The 16,155-nt window shown below is 40.5% G+C and overlaps 1 protein-coding gene across 7 annotated transcripts in view; it reads right to left on the minus strand.

Moving 5' to 3' along the window:
• Positions 1–16,155, minus strand: part of TAF1 (TATA-box binding protein associated factor 1) — a 75,190-nt gene that overhangs the window by 17,482 nt on the left and 41,553 nt on the right. The gene's annotated exons all lie outside the window — the stretch shown is intronic.

The raw sequence follows: 16,155 nt of genomic DNA on the forward strand, positions 1-16,155 counted from the left end.
TGTATGTATATTCACACCAGACCAGCTATATTACATATGAAAGAATTAACAATAATTGTGTAATACTATTAAATAGCCAGTCAACATTTAAATTCACCAATTGTTTCATAAAGTTTCCTTTACATCTGCTTTCTTTGAATCATAATCCAAATCAATTCTACACACCGCTCTGAGACACTTTTACCTATCAAGTGATTCTTTTTGTTTTTTAAAGATTTTATTTATTTATTCGACAGACAGAGATCACAAGTAGGCAGAGAGGCAGGCGGGGGTGGGGGTGGGAAGCAAGCTCCCTGCCAAGCAGAGAGCCCAATGCGGGGCTCGAACCCAGGACCCCGGGATCATGACCTGACCTGAAGGCAGAGGCTTTAACCCACTGAGCCAGCCAGGCACCCCTATCAAGTGATTCTTAACTAGCCAATACTGTTCCCGATATGGTCTTTGTCATAGCTGCAGACGGGTGCCTGGCAAGTCAATCCAGTTTTGTCTGGCCCACATAAAAAAAATCACTGCAGTCTGTGAAGTCAGACTGAGCAGTATACCCATAACATATATACTTTTTTGTGTATAAATTATACCTCAATAAAAAAAATTCAGGAAAATCTTCATTAGTTGACAATATTTAGTTAACTGAAAAATTTCATATAAAAACCCAAATATCTGGCTTCTCTTAAAAAAGATGTGGTAACAGAGTCATCATTCCCACAAAGCACCGATGGGCTGGAGCTGAAGAGCAGCTGCCCCTTTTAGATAAGGCATGTGTTTTGCAGGCTATCGTCCTCCCTACCAGGTCTGCTTAACTTATTTTTGCCTGGACCCTGAAGGCATTTGAGTTTTTAATCCCTGACTTTAATGTTCTTTAATATCCTGGTCATTCACCCATGCATTCATTCTTTTTTTTTTTTAAAAAAGATTTTATTTATTTGACAGACAAAAATCACAAGTAGGCAGAGAGGCAGGCAGAGAGAGAGAGAGGGGAAGCAGACTCCCCGCTGAGCAGAGAGCCCAAAGCAGGGCTCAATCCCAATACCCTGGGATCATGACCTGAGCCAAAGGCAGAGGCCCAACCCACTGAGCCACCCAGGCACCCCTCACCCATGCATTCATTCTTTTTTGTTTTTAAAGATTTTATTTATTTATTTGACAGACAGAGACCACAAGTAGGCAGAGAAGCAGGCAGAGAGAGAGGAGGAAGCAGACTCCCCGTGGAGCAGAGAGCTAGATTCGGGGCTTGATCCCAGGACCCTGGGACATTGACCTGAGCTGAAGGCAGAGGCTTAACCCACTGAGCCACCCAGGCGCCCCCACCCCCGCATGCGTTCATTCTTAAAACATTTTTGAGTACCTTCTATGTGCCAGGCAGAAAGGAGAACGATATGATATAGACTACGTCCTCAAGAAGCTTATGGTCTCGTCCAGTGAGACAGACTATAAACAAATAGGGCAATATAATGAAGGGGAAAAATTCATACAGTGTACAGTAGAGGCACAGAGGAAGAAGTGGCCAATTCTGGGAAGTGAGAGGGAAAAAGGATTTAGGAAAGGCTTCACAGAGGAGGTGATCCCTGAATTAGACCTACTATTTATTAGGATGCACAGAATAAAAAACATACTATGTATATATGTGCCACTTTCATGCCAGACTTAATCTGGTTATTACAAGCTATTGTATGAACAACAAAGTCTCTTTCAGTTAAAACCTCAGATAGGATTTCTGTTCTTTCAAAGAGGCAATAAAAATGGTATCCTCACACAAGTTGACCATGCCAAACACAAACAAACCAGAAAGAAAACACAAACCAGAAAGAAAACAAAGTCAACCATCAAGATATTCAGGACACATATAAAGACAGCCAGAGCCGGCTCACCATCAAGAACAGTTTGAGTGATAAGAAGACTGCAGCTCAAGTTTCCAGAGTTCTAATCTCCTAGGGCCACCAGTAGGCTGGTCCTCAAAATACTGATAGGAGACAAGACTGCAGACGTTATCAGAAAGCTTCTTCATGTTGAGAGTAACGTGTGATACTAGGGCAAACACGTGGCACACAGTCTACAGGCCTCCCTCATCAAGCCAATACAACATCAGCTTCTTTGGGTACAGTGACTCTTCTACTTACAGGTACTTGCCATGTGGCTATAATTCCAGCCTATAATTGAAGAATTTAGACCTTACTTGAATTGGTTTTGAAACCTAAACCTAAACTAACCCTTTAACATCTCACTGCTCTCATTTAAAACACAGGGAAGGGGCACCTGGGTGGCTCAGTGGGTTGGGCCTCTGCCTTCAGCTCAGGTCATGATCTCAGGGTGTTGGGATCGAGCCCCGCGTCAGGCTCTCTGCTCAGCGGGGAGCCTGCTCCCCCACCCCCACCCACGCCTGCCTCTCTGCCAGCTTGTGATCTCTCGCTGTCAAAATAAATAAATAAAATCTTAAAAAAAAAAAAAAGACAGGGAAAAGTGTTTTCTACATCTGCACAATTTTCTATCCTAACCATTTTGAAGACGGGACCTCTTCCTTCCCCATTTTTTTTGCAACATGCAACTCTAGAGAAACACCTGCTAATAACAACCCCAGAATATATTTTAAAAAACACACTTGGGGCGCCTGGGTGACTCAGTTGGTTAAGCAACTGCCTTCGGCTCAGGTCTTGAAGCTGGGATCCCAGGATTGAGTCCCAGATCCCGCTCCCTGCTCAGCAGGGAATCTGCCTCTCCCTCTGACCCTCTCTCCTCTCATGCTCTCTCTCAACTTCCTCTCTCTCTCAAATAAACACATAAAAAATCTTAAGAAAAAACACTTAAAAAAAAACTACACTATTTACAAAACTACACTATTTACAAAAGCTGATACTACCTGTTCATGTGTTTGGATTACTAGCTGTTTGTGTCCTCCCTTTTTTTAAAGCTTTTATTTATTTGACAGAGAGAGAGAGAGAGATATCACAAGTAGGCCGAGAAGCAGGCAGAGGGGGAGGGGGAAGCAGGCTCCTTGCTGAGTAGAGAGCCCAATGTGGGGCTCGATCCCAGGACCCTGGGACCATGACCTGAGCCAAGGCAGAAGCTTAACCCACTGAGCCACCCAGGCACCCTTATGTCCTCCATTTTAAAGAAGATTTTATTTATTTGACAGAGAGAGAACACAAGTAGGCAGAGAGGCAGGCGGGTGGGGGCAGGGAGCAGGTTTCCTGATGAGCAGAGAGCCTGATGTGGGGCCCGATCCCAGGACCCTGAGATCATGACTTCAGCTGAAGGCAGAGGCTCAACCCACTGAGCCATCCAGGCACCCCTGTGTCCTCCATTTTTAACAGTGTGTGCCCTCAAGCGTTACAGATGGTTTGGCTATTTAACTCTTTTACTTTACTCTATGCAAAGCAGTTTTTTAAAAAATATTTTATTTATTTATTTGACAGAGAGAGATCACAAGTAGACAGAGAGGCAGGCAGAGAGAGAGAGAGAGGGAAGCAGACTCCCTGCTGAGCAGAGAGCCCGATGCGGGACTCGATCCCAGGACCCTGAGATAATAACCTAAGCCGAAGGCAGCGGCTTAACCCACTGAGCCACCCAGGCGCCCCTGCAAAGCAGTTTTGAAGTACTTTTTTTTAAAATGATTTTTTTGAAGATTTTACTAATTTGACAGAGAGAGAGAGATCACAAGTAGGCAAAGAGAAAGAGGGGGAAGCAGGCTCCCTGCTGAGCAGAGAGTCTGATGTGGGGCTCGATCCCAGGACCCTGAGATCATGACCTGAGCCAAAGGCAGAAGCTTTAACCCACTGAGACGCCCAGGTGTCCCTAGAACACAATTTTTTTTTAAAGATTTTATTTATTTATTTGACAGAGAGAAATCATAAGTAGACGGAGAGGCAGGCAGAGAGAGAGAGGGAAGCAGGCTCCCCGCTGAGCAGAGAGCCCAATGCAGGACTCGATCCCAGGACCCCGAGACCATGACCCGAGCCGAAGGCAGCGGCTCAACCCACTGTGCCAGAACACAGATGAAAATTTCCTACAAAAATACTCCTATAAATGCACAATGATATCAATGAAATATAAAAATAGTGAAAAGCTATTCAAGAGCCAGCATTATAGAAATACTTTAAATACCTAATAGGGGGATACTTAAGTAAATTAAGATACATATATCTATGCTATGGAATACATTAAAAAGAATGAGAGAGCAATACATACCAAGACGACGGAATCAATAATCATGCCAATTTTCCCCCAAACTGATCTATACATTTACCTCAATTCTTATCAAAATCCCGGCAAGACTTTCCTGTAGATATAAATACTCTTCTAAAATTTATGTGCAGAGGCTCCTGGGTGGCTCAGTCGGTTAAGCATCTGCCATCATCTGGGGTCGTGACCCCAGGGTCCTGGGATTGAGCCCCATGTAAGGCTTCCTGCTCAGCGGAGAGACTGCTTCCCTTTCTCCCTCTGCCTACTTGTGCTCTCTATCACTCTGTCAAATAAATAAAATCTTAAAAAAATAGTAAAATTTATGTGTAAAGGCAAAAGAATCTTTTAAAAAGGGGGGGGTGCTTGGGTAGCTCAGTGGGTTAAGCCTCTGCCCTCGGCTCAGGTCATCGTCTCAGGGTCCTGGGATCAAGCCCTGCATCCGGCTCTCTGCTCAGCAGGGAGCCTGCTTCCCTTCCGCTCTCTCTCTGCCTGCCTGTGATCTCTGTCAAATAAAATTTTTTTTTAAAAAGGCAAAAGAATAAGAAAACCATTTATAAAAAGATTTAAATGAGAGGAATCACTCTACTTGATGACAAGAGTTATTATACATAGCTACAACAATCGTTGTACTGTACACAGGGATAGATACGTAGATCAGTGGAACAAAATAGACCTGGAAATAGATGCATACACTCAACTGATTCTTGACAAAGGTGCTCAAAGCAATTCAATGGAGAAAGGATAGCCTTCCCAACAAATGAAATGGAACTACTGGACATCCACAGGCAAAACAAAATGAACCTCAACCAAAATCTCATACCATACACAAAAATTAATTCAAAGTGGATTATGGATTTAATTGTGAAATTCTAAAACTGTAAGCTTTTAAAAGAAAATATTAAGAGGAAAAAAAACCTTTGTGACCTGGGGTTAAGCAGACTTCCTGGAGATATACCAGAAGTGTACTCCACAAAAGAAAAAAAATTATAAATTGGACTTTATCAAAATTAAACATTTCTGTTCTTCCAAAGATACAGTCAAAAGACTAAGAAGACAAAGACTGGGAGAAAAATCTTTGTAAATCATACATCTACCTGATCTATTCCACCTCTTCCATTTCTTGGCTACTGTAAATAATGCTACAAGAAACCTAGGGGTCCATATATCTTTTCAAATTAGTGTTTTCATTTTCTTTGGATAAAAAAAGGCAGTGGGATTACTGGATTGTATGGTATTTCTATTTTTAACTTTTTGAGTAACCTCCTTACTGTTTTCCACAGTGGTTACACCAATTTACATTCGCAGTAATACTGCATGAGGGTTCTTTTTTCTCCACATCCTTGCCAACACTCAGTTATAAAATAAGTCAGTCATGGGGATAAGAAGTATAGCACTGGGAACATAATAATATTGTAATAATGTTCTATGATGAGAGGTGGTAACTACACTTATGTGGTGAGCAAAGCATAATGTATGGAACTGCTGAGTCCCTATGTTATACACCTGAAACCAACATGACATATGTCAACTATACTTCAATAAGTTTTGGTTTCATAATTTTTAAAAATCATACATATAATAAAGAACAAGTACCTAAAATAAAGAACCCTCAAAACTCATTAATGCACACACAAAAAGAAAGCAGCACAATTAAAACTGGAGCAAAGAAATGCACAGACACCTCAACATAGAAAATACATGGATGGCACATAAACATAAGAAAAGATGTTTAACATCAACAGCCATTAGGGAAATGCAAAATAAAGCCACAATGAGATTAAAGAATGACTCAAATGAAGAAAACAACAACAATGATAATACTAAATACTAAAGACAAACTAGATCATTCATCTATTGCTTGTAGGAATATAAAATGGTACAGACACACAGGAGAAGAGTTTGGCAGCTTCTTACAAAACATATATATACCATCATCTTCTTGGACATTTATCCCGGGCAAATGAATTTATACTCATACAAAATCCTGTACACAAATGTTCACAGCAGCTTTATTTACAATACAAAGTACTGGAAACCTGACAGTCCTTCACTGAGTGAATGGTTGAACAGACTCGGGCACAATGGAATGCTACTAACAATTAGAAAAAATGAAGTACTGATACATACAACAATTTGAACAGATCTCAGGACAATTATGCTTAGTGAAAAAAATCAATGTCAAAAATATATTGCCGAGTGGTGCTGAGCATCTGTTCATATATCGGCATCAGGGAAACAGAAATCAAAACCACAGTGAGATGCCACCTCACACAGCTCAGAACGGCTAAAGTCAACAAGTCAGGAAATGACAGATGTTGCAGAGAGGGTGGAGAGAGGGGAACCCTCTTACACTGCTGTTGGGAACGCAAGTTGGTGCAGTCACTCTGGAAAACAGCATGGAGGTTCCTCAAAAAGTTAAAAATAGCGCTACCCTATCACCCAGCAATGCACTACTAGGTATTTACCTCTAAGATACAAATGTAGCAATCCGAACGGACATCTACACCCCAATGTTCATAGCAGCAATGTCCACAATAGCCAAACTATGGAAAGAGCCCAGATGTCCATCAACAGATGAATGGATAAAGATGTGGTATATATATATACAATGGAATACTACTCAGCCATCAAAGAAAATGAAATCTTGCCATTTGCAACAACATGGATGGAGCTAGAGGGTATTATGCTAAGTGAAAGAAGTCAGAGAAAGACAGATACCATATTTCTTTCATATGTCAAATTTAAGAAACAAAACAAAGGAGCACTGAAGAAGGGAAAGAAAAAAAAAAAACAAGACAGAACCAGAGAGGGAGACAAACCAAAACAGACTCTTAACCATGGAAACAAACCAAGGGTTGCTGGAGTGGGGGGACGGGGTAACTGGGTGATGGGCATTAAGGAAGGCATGTGATGTAATGAGCACTGGGTCTTATATAAGATGATGAATTACTGAAACCAATAATACACTGTATGTTAACTGAATGTAAATAAAATTAAAAATAAGCAGAAACAAAAAACAAAAAAAAAAGCTCAAATGTCAAAACTACAAAGATGAAAAACACATAAGTGGTTGCCAAGGGACAAGACAGTGGTAGACGCATGTCGGGGGATGCGGATACAGAGAAGTAGCATCAGAGAGTTCTGTGGTGACAGAACAGTTCTCAAAACTGACTGCAGTGGGGGCTACACAATGGCATAAACTGCATAAAATTGTAGACACACACACACAAATGAATATAGATTTCCTTAAAAAGTGCAAACTGAATAAAGTCTGTAATCTAGTTAATGGTAATATACCAAATCAATTACCCTGGTTTTGATAGTGAACTATAGCTATGTAAGACGTCACTACAAGAGAAAGCTGGACTCTGTACTATTTTTGTAATTTCTTGAGTCTAAAATTATTTCAAAAACAATCATGATATAGTCACGAGCAAAGAGCAACTTACAGAATATTATCTCTTAAAATGGCAATTCTTTTTTTTTAAAGATTTTATTTATTTATTTGACAGAAAGATCACAAGTGGGCAGAGAGAGAGAGAAAGGGGGAAGCAGACTCCTGGCTGAGCAGAGAGCCCGATGCGGGGCTCAATCCCAGGACCCTGGGATTATGACCTGAGCTGAAGGCAGAGGCTTTAACCTACTGAACCACTGAGGTGCCCCCGAAAATGGCAACTCTTGAAAAAAATAAATTTTAAAAAACCACATGTCATTATTAAATGCTTTATACTAGTACAGAAACAAGCATGGCAAGGAAACATATTATCTGTGGTGAAAGAAACTATGGGAGATGGGGACAGAAGACAGGCAGAAACTTTAATTTTTAATTTTACATATTTCCATATTGCTTGACCTTTTTATAAGAAATATGAATTTTAAAAAATTTTTTTAAAGATTTTATTTATTTATTTGATAGAGAGAAATCACAAGTAAGCAGAGAGGCAGGCAAAGAGAGGAGGAAGCAGGTTCCCTGCAGAGCAGAGAGCCTGATGCGGGGCTCGATCCCAGGACCCTGGGATCATGACCTGAGCTGAAGGCAGAGGCTTTAACCCACTGAGGCACCCAGGTGCTCCGAATTTTTAAAAATTTTTTATAAAAGAGGTCTGACAGGAATGTGAATGATAGGTTAGTAAGTCTAGAGGCTGGAACATTAGCCAGATGACTATTTACTGTAAAAATCCATACAAAATATAATAAGGGCTTTAGTGATTTACCAGGGGTCAGAGATTTATTCAAGGGAAAGAAGGAAAAGAAACTTTGAGGTTTCTAGGTATAGCTACTGGGTAACACCAGTGCCCCCATTAAACCCAGACTGCAAATAGTGAAGGACTGAATTGAGTAAAGGAGGGAGGGGGAAAGCTGGGATGGATAAGGACAGAAGAATACTCAGTGTGAGAAGTATGTCTGAAGTTCCACCGGGATATCCGAGAGGAAATGTTCAGCAGGTGGATGGGGATATTGATCATGGCTCAGAATAAAACTGAGTTATCAGGAAAGAGGTAGCTGCTGAAGTTAGAGGAACAGGCAAAAGGACATTCAGCAAAGGAGACTGAGAAGGCATGATCTACCAAGTAGGAGGAATGGAAGAGCTAAAAGTTACAAAGCCAATCATAATATAGTTTCAAGGAAGGAAATGGTCAGTGATGTCAAATACTGGGGTGAAGCCAAGGTAATGACTGAAAAGAGCCAACCATATCTGGCAATTATGTGATCCTATTCACTTGTTGTACTGGACAAGGAAGAAGCCAAAGACTGAATGAGGCACAAATTGCAGGTTAAAAACAGGAGAGATGTTCCTCATTTAAAAAAAAAAAAAAAAAAAAAAAGAAGTAAAAAAAAGAAAAAAAAAGGACGAAAAAAAAAAAAAAAAAAAAAAAAAAAAAGGAATTCGGATCATGCTACAACATGGATGAACCTTGAGAACATTATGCTAGATGAAATAAGCCTGACACAAAAGGACAAATATTCCATATACTCGGATTCCACTTACATGAGATGCCTAGAAGGGGCAAAGTTGCCAAGGGCTGGTGGGAATGGGAGAATGTGTTTATTGTTTAATGGATGTAGAGTTTCTGTTATGGGATGAGGAGGAAGTTCTGGAAATGGATGGCAGTAACACCTGCACAACATTTTCAATGTACTTAATGCCACTGAATTATACACTTAAGAACAGTTAAAAAGGAAAATGCTTATGCTGTGTACATTTTACCAGAATTAAAAAAAAAAAAGTCTGGCTGTGAAGAAGAGAAAGAGCAAGAATAGCAGCAAGAGGCTGAAGCCGGATTAAGAGAGATTTTATTCTCTTCAAAGATGTGAGAGACTGAAACTTCACATGGGAATATGTGTATCTTGGCCCCAGTCTAAGGAAGATCACTAAAAGATTTTTTAAAAAGACCTTTATTGTGTAATACTGGCCAAACTTACAGGATAGTCTCAGAAGACTGACTTAGAAATGAATATATGGAAATAGCTTAAGCATTATATTTACCTACAAATAATACTGAATAACCTACTCATATGCAAACAGATTGGAAACCTGAGATTTAATAGCCAGTTAGGGAAGAAAAGAGCACATGTATAATAGCAGCAAAACTTTAAAACTGCCTAGGAATGAACTTAGTAACAAAAAGACAGATGCTCAAAAGCAACGAAAACTATAAAATCTATGTATAGGAATAGACTAAAGATACCTAGAAATTATCCAAAGAAGACTAGTAGCCTTTATTGAGTAAAAGAAAATGTGAATAAATGAAAAAGCTTCTAGAGGAAGAAATGTAATATTATAAAGATATATCCTCTCTCTAAATTAATCCATACATTAAGTAAGATTTCAATACTATTTATTTGGGAACAAGTTAGAATCTAACAAAAATGATCTCAGTTTATTTAATAATTGAGCAAAGAAAGCCAAGGAATTTAAAATTATAAAGTCTGAGTGATAAGCACAGTGACACTATCAGGTGAAAATAGTGCAGAGTAGACAAATAGATAAATAAAAGAGAACAGAAAACCCCCAAATAGATTCAGGAATATATACGACTTTAGTACATGATAAAGGTATCATTTCATTTAGTAAGAAAGGACAAGACTATTTCATAAATAGAACTTGGGACACTTTGGCTAATCATTTGGAAGAGAAAATAAGTTAGATATTTATCTTATACCATAGGATCTAGTTTTAAAAATCGATAAACATTCAAATATTTAAAATATGATAGGCATTAGAAGAGAACATACTTGGATATCTTAGGGGTAGGAGAGCTCTTTTTTTTTTTTTTTTAAAGATTTTATTTAGTTGACAGAGAGAAATGACAAGTAGACAGAGAGGCAGGCAGAGAGAGAGAAAGAGGGAAGCAGGCTCCCTGGTGAGCAGAGAGCCCGATGCGGGACTCGATCCCAGGACCCTGAGATCATGACCTGAGCCACCCAGCCACCCAGGTGCCCCTAGGAGAGCTCTTTTAAACAATTATACCAAAGACAAATCATAAAGGAAAAGACTGATAAATACAGAAAAATGAAGTTTCTTATTTTCTCTGGGTACATACCCATAGTGGAATTATTGGATCATATGGTATTTCTATTTTTATTTGTTGAGGAAGCTCCATAATGTCTCCACAATGTCTACACCAATTTGCATTCCCACCAGGAGTACACAAAGGTTCCTTTTCCTCCACATCCTCACCAACACTTGTATCTAATGCTCTTTAGCTATTCTGAAAGTGTAGGGCAATGTTTCATTGTGGTTCTGATTTGCATTTCCCCGATGATTACTAATGTCTTTTCATGTATCTATTGACCCAAAGAAAATGAAAACATGAATTTGAAAAGATATACGCAGCCCTATGTTTATTGCAGCATTATTCAGAACAGTCAAGATATGGAAGCAGCCCAAGTGTCCATCCACAGATGAATGTATAAAAAAAGACGTGTGCATCACATACACACACACACAGACACACAGACACACACACAGTCTCTCGCGCGCACGGAATACCACTTGGCCATAAAAAAGAATGAAATCTTGCCATTTGCCCTGACATGGATGGAGCTAGAGTATAAAGCTAAGGGAAACAAGCCAGTCAGAGAAAAGACAAATACCAAATGATTTCACTTACATGTAGAATTTAAGAAACAAAACAAAAGAACAAAAAAGAGATGGACAAAAAGACTGACTCTTAAATACAGAGAGTAAACTGGTGGTTGCCGGAGGAGAGGTGGGTTTGGTGTTGGGTGAAATAGGTGATGAGGATTAAAGAATACACTTATCTTGATGAGAGCACTGAGAAATGTACAGAACTGTTTGAATCCTATTGTACATCTGAAACTAATGTAACACTGTATGTCAACTCTACTCCACTTAATAAATTAGATCTGCAGACAGGCTCCCTTGAGTCTTTGGCTAAACACTAAACTGCACTTTTTTTTTTTTTTTTAAAGATTTATTTATTTATTTATTTGACAGAGAGAGAGAGAGAGAGAGAGAGAGATCACAAGCAGGCCGAGAGGCAGGCAGAGAGAGAGGAAGGGAAGCAGGCTCCCTGCTGAGCAAAGAGCCCGATGCGGTACTCGATCCCAAGACCCTGAGATCATGACCTGAGCCGAAGGCAGCGGCCCAACCCACTGAGCCACCCAGGCGCCCACTGCACATGTTTAGAATGAGATTCCATGAGGGGCCCTATAAGCAGAACAACTATCAGAGCTCACACAGGGTTGGGAGTTACTCAAATGAAAGTGGGGAAAAAAAAAAACCCTCCCAGTAGTTTTTTTGGGGTTTTTGTTTTTTGTTTTTTTTACTTTTTATAAAGTTATTCTGTATCTTTATATAGATTGTAGGGTCCCACTGAGCACTGTGTAAGTTCAGGCTCTCAGGTTTAATGACACATGATCTACCTATCCTAGGCCTACCTTGAAGATGGCTTATCAGAGCTGATTTTTGGTTTAAAGAGCACTAGAGGTTGCTGGGGGGATGGGGGTAGGAGGAGGGTGGCTGGGTCATGGACTTTGGGTATGTGCTATGGTGAGTGCTGTGAAGTGTGTAAGCCTGACGATTCAGGCCTGTAATAAAAATAATTAATAAAACAAAGTTTTCAAAGGAAAACAAACAAAAGCACTAGAGGAGGAACTTGCTAGGCAATTCTTTGGGGAAAGAAATATTATGAATAGCTTGGTATCACCTACTGGTACAGATGATGCAGTTCACTTCAAATTTAACCAAACATTCAGTACTAACCTATCTTTACCAACAACTTATGCCTTAACGGTTCTGTGAAGACTGACAAAAAGTTTGGGTTGTATTTTTCAGAAGGGATTTCTTGATCTACATGCCTCCCTCCTTTCATAGACTTGAAATGTTATGTGCCTTCTGAGACTACTGCAAATAGCTCCAATCCCAAGTTTCAGGTTTCCCTGATTATTAATGCTCTTTTCAAATGCTTGAGCATAAAGAGAGGCTCTGAGATAGATTCAGTACCTATTGGGGAGCTGAAAGGCACAAGTGCTTGAACTCTATTCGGAGTGTGCAGCCCAACACCACCACTTGAGTACAAGGCAGTTCTCTGACATGTCCTGCCCCCTTCCGGGTGCACTTGTATTTGGAGTGGTACTCACTGCCTGAAGAGCCCAGCCTCAGTGTTCGCATGCGCGCGTGCACGCGCGCACACACACACACACACACACACAAAATAATGCAAGGTAAGTTGATAGAGTTATAGAAAATGCTACAGGGGCGCCTGGGTGGCTCAGTGGGTTAAAGCCTCTGCCTTCGGCTCAGGTCATGATCCCAGGGTCCTGGGATTGAGTCCTGCATCGGGCTCTCTGCTCAGGAGGGAGCATGCTTTCCCCCCTCTCTCTGCCTGCCTCTCTGCCTACTGGTGATCTTTATCTGTCAAATAAAATATTTTTTTTAAAAAAAGAAAATGCTACAGAAATATGTTTATATGTAGTGTGATACTATGTGTGGAGGATCAGAATGGCAAGAATCAATGCTAATTAGATACACTGTTCTACTAACTTTGGTAGGGCATAGACCCTATGTGGACCCCATTATTATTACCTAAAAACAGAAGCATGTTCAAATCAACAAAATCAACAAAATTTTAAACAAAAGTAGTATTTTGTGAATGTAGGAAACATCTCATATGTGACTTTCAACTCCATGATTGATGTCCTTTTAGTACAAAAGATGTCACATTTTGTGTCACAGCACACTACAAACCCTTAACAGCCCTAGTCAGAAGTTTCTTACACTCTTATCAACTTGTTTAGAGGGAAAAGTCAGCCTTCTAGGCTGTCCACTGCTGCTATCAAGTTATTTACTCTCCCATGGAAAAAAAAATCCCTCCTATTTTGAGACTTGTTCTCTACTGTACCAGAGGTTGAAAACCAGCTGCCCTGGGAAGTAGACTTGGCCTGCAGATAGAGGTTTTTGACTGGCTCACAGAATTTTTTTTTTTTAAATTTCAGTATATTTGCAAATACGTAAAAATTGGGAAATGTCACACACAAATATCTACATTTTCTGCTTCTCTTGAAAAATTAAGACTACCCAGTAACACTATGCTCATTTCCTTAGGACAATGAACAAATGAAACATAGGACTCTTTAGATGGAATGTATACTCTTCTCATTTACTACAATCCACACCTGGCCCACCTCATTTACATTACTTGCCTCGCCTACCGCAAGCTGTCTGAGTTTGAGATGGCTGCTCTTCATCTCTACTCACCATCATGAATCTACTCACATTCACCAAGGACCTACACACCTGGCAGAGTCTCCTTCTTGGCTCCAAATCCCTCCCCATCATGGTGGATTACTCTACTGTTCACCTGCACTACCCATCCAAAATCCTTGCTAATTTCAGGCCCATGGTTTGCAGCTCCACTCTAGCACACATATCCAAGGCTGTATCCAGAATGTTGTCTTTAACTGAAAACACATTCACTTCTGAAAGTTTCAATTCCAGTATCCTACCTTTTTTTTTAAAGACTTTATTTGACAGAGATCACAAGTAGAGAGGCAGGCAGAAAAAGAGGAGGAAGCAGGCCCCCTGTTGAGCAGAGAGCCCCATTGGGTGGGGGCGCTCAATCCCAGGACCCTGAGATCATGACCTGAGCCAAAGGCAGAGGCTTATCCCACTGGGCCACCCAAACGCCCCCCGGTATCCTACTTTTTAATCACAACCTTGTATCTGTTCTGTTTTTTCACTCCCTCTGACCTCAAGAAAATGTAAAAGCCTGTAAGCCCATTAATTTCTATTTCCCAATCTATTAAGCCTCTCTTGGCTTTAGTTTTGGCCCTCATAAGCCCCCATGCTTTAAAAAGTAAGGTAATGTATACACAGTGTGGTACATCTCCCTCCATTAGCAATTGTATTTGAAGATGGAGGTTGGGGGGATGATATAAAATAATTTGGGGGCACCTGGGTGGCTCAGTCAATTAAGCATCTGATTCTTGATTTTGGCTCAGGTTACGATCTCAGGGTCCTGGGATTGAGCCCCATATCAGGCTCCCTGCTTAGTGGGGAGTCTGCTGTGCCTTTCCTTCTGCCTCTCCCCTAGCTCATGCTTTCTCTCAAATAAATGAATCTTTTTAAAAAATGAAAATAAAATAATTTGTAAGAAATGTGAAGTGTGTAAAAGTACAGATAAGTTAAATGCAAATTCAGATGAACTTTTAAAGATAAAACATGAGGGGCGCCTGGGTGGCTCAGTGGGTTAAGCCGCTGCCTTCAGCTCAGGTCATGATCTCAGGGTCCTGAGATCGAGTCCCACATCGGGCTCTCTGCTCAGCAGGAGGCCTGCTTCCCTTCCTTTCTGCCTACTTCTCTGCCTACTTGTAATCTCGATCTGTCAAATAAATAAATAAAATCTTAAAAAAAAAAAAAGATAAAACGTGAATTTCCAGGGCGCCTGGGTGGCTTAGTCGGTTAAGCGTCTGCCTTCAGCTCAAGTCATGATCCCAGAGCCCTGGGACTGAGTCCCGCATCAGGGTCCTTGCTCGGCAGGGAGTCTGCTTCTCCTCCCTCCCTACCACTCCCCCTGCTTATGTGCTTCCACTCTCTTCCCAACAAATAAATACAATCTTAAAAAAAACAAAAACCATGACTCTTGATCTCTGGCTTGTTAAGTTTGAGCCCACACTGGGTATAGAAATTATTAAAAAGAAAGAAAGAAACAAACAAAAACCACAAATTGCAAAGAAATTTCAAGCCTTTGCAGAGCCGTTTTGGGATATTCCCCCAAACCAGAGACTATATAATCACAATCCTCTGCTATAAAAGGGTCCTTTGGTGACAAAATCTGAGAAGCTCCAACTTCAACCTTTCCCCCACCTTGCTGACACCTTCAATTCCCAATCTTTCCAACACACCTAGAAAATAAGATCCCAATCCTGAATCAATTCTATCATCTGCCTTCTTAGTTCCCTGACAATTACACAACTGTGCCAATTGATGCTGCTATAAAAATGAATAGTCTCCAACATGAGCTGGACCCTCAAAGGCTTCTCAACAGTTCTGAAATGTCTCTAGTCAGCTATTTTTCAAATTTCCTACAACAGATAATTCAAACCCTTATCAACATTTCTCTTCATTCCTTCTCCCACCACCTCACCCACTGTCAGCAGAAGACCCTATTTCCTACTTTGGAGAGAAAATAACAGGCTACCCAGCAGAAACTTTCTCGGTGTCTATCTTCCCACCTTCCAGAAGGACCTCTCCTCCTATCTTTAATTTTCTTTTCTTTCACCTATACAAAGGTACCTTGTCCCAATGTCTTCATCCCTTTCCACATATTGAGTACAGTTTTCCTGCTTCCCTTCACAGGCAAATTTCAGTTTCTACTTCCTCACTTCCCATTCATTTGTATCCTCTGTAGTCTGGTTTTTTAAGATTTTCTTTCTTTCTTCCTTTCTTTGAGAGAGGAGAGAGTATGAGCAGGGGGAGGAGCAGAGGGAGAGGGACAAGCAGACCTGGCACTG

This window comes from Mustela nigripes, chromosome X (genome assembly GCF_022355385.1).
Source record: "Mustela nigripes isolate SB6536 chromosome X, MUSNIG.SB6536, whole genome shotgun sequence".
Classification (NCBI taxonomy): domain Eukaryota; kingdom Metazoa; phylum Chordata; class Mammalia; order Carnivora; family Mustelidae; genus Mustela; species Mustela nigripes.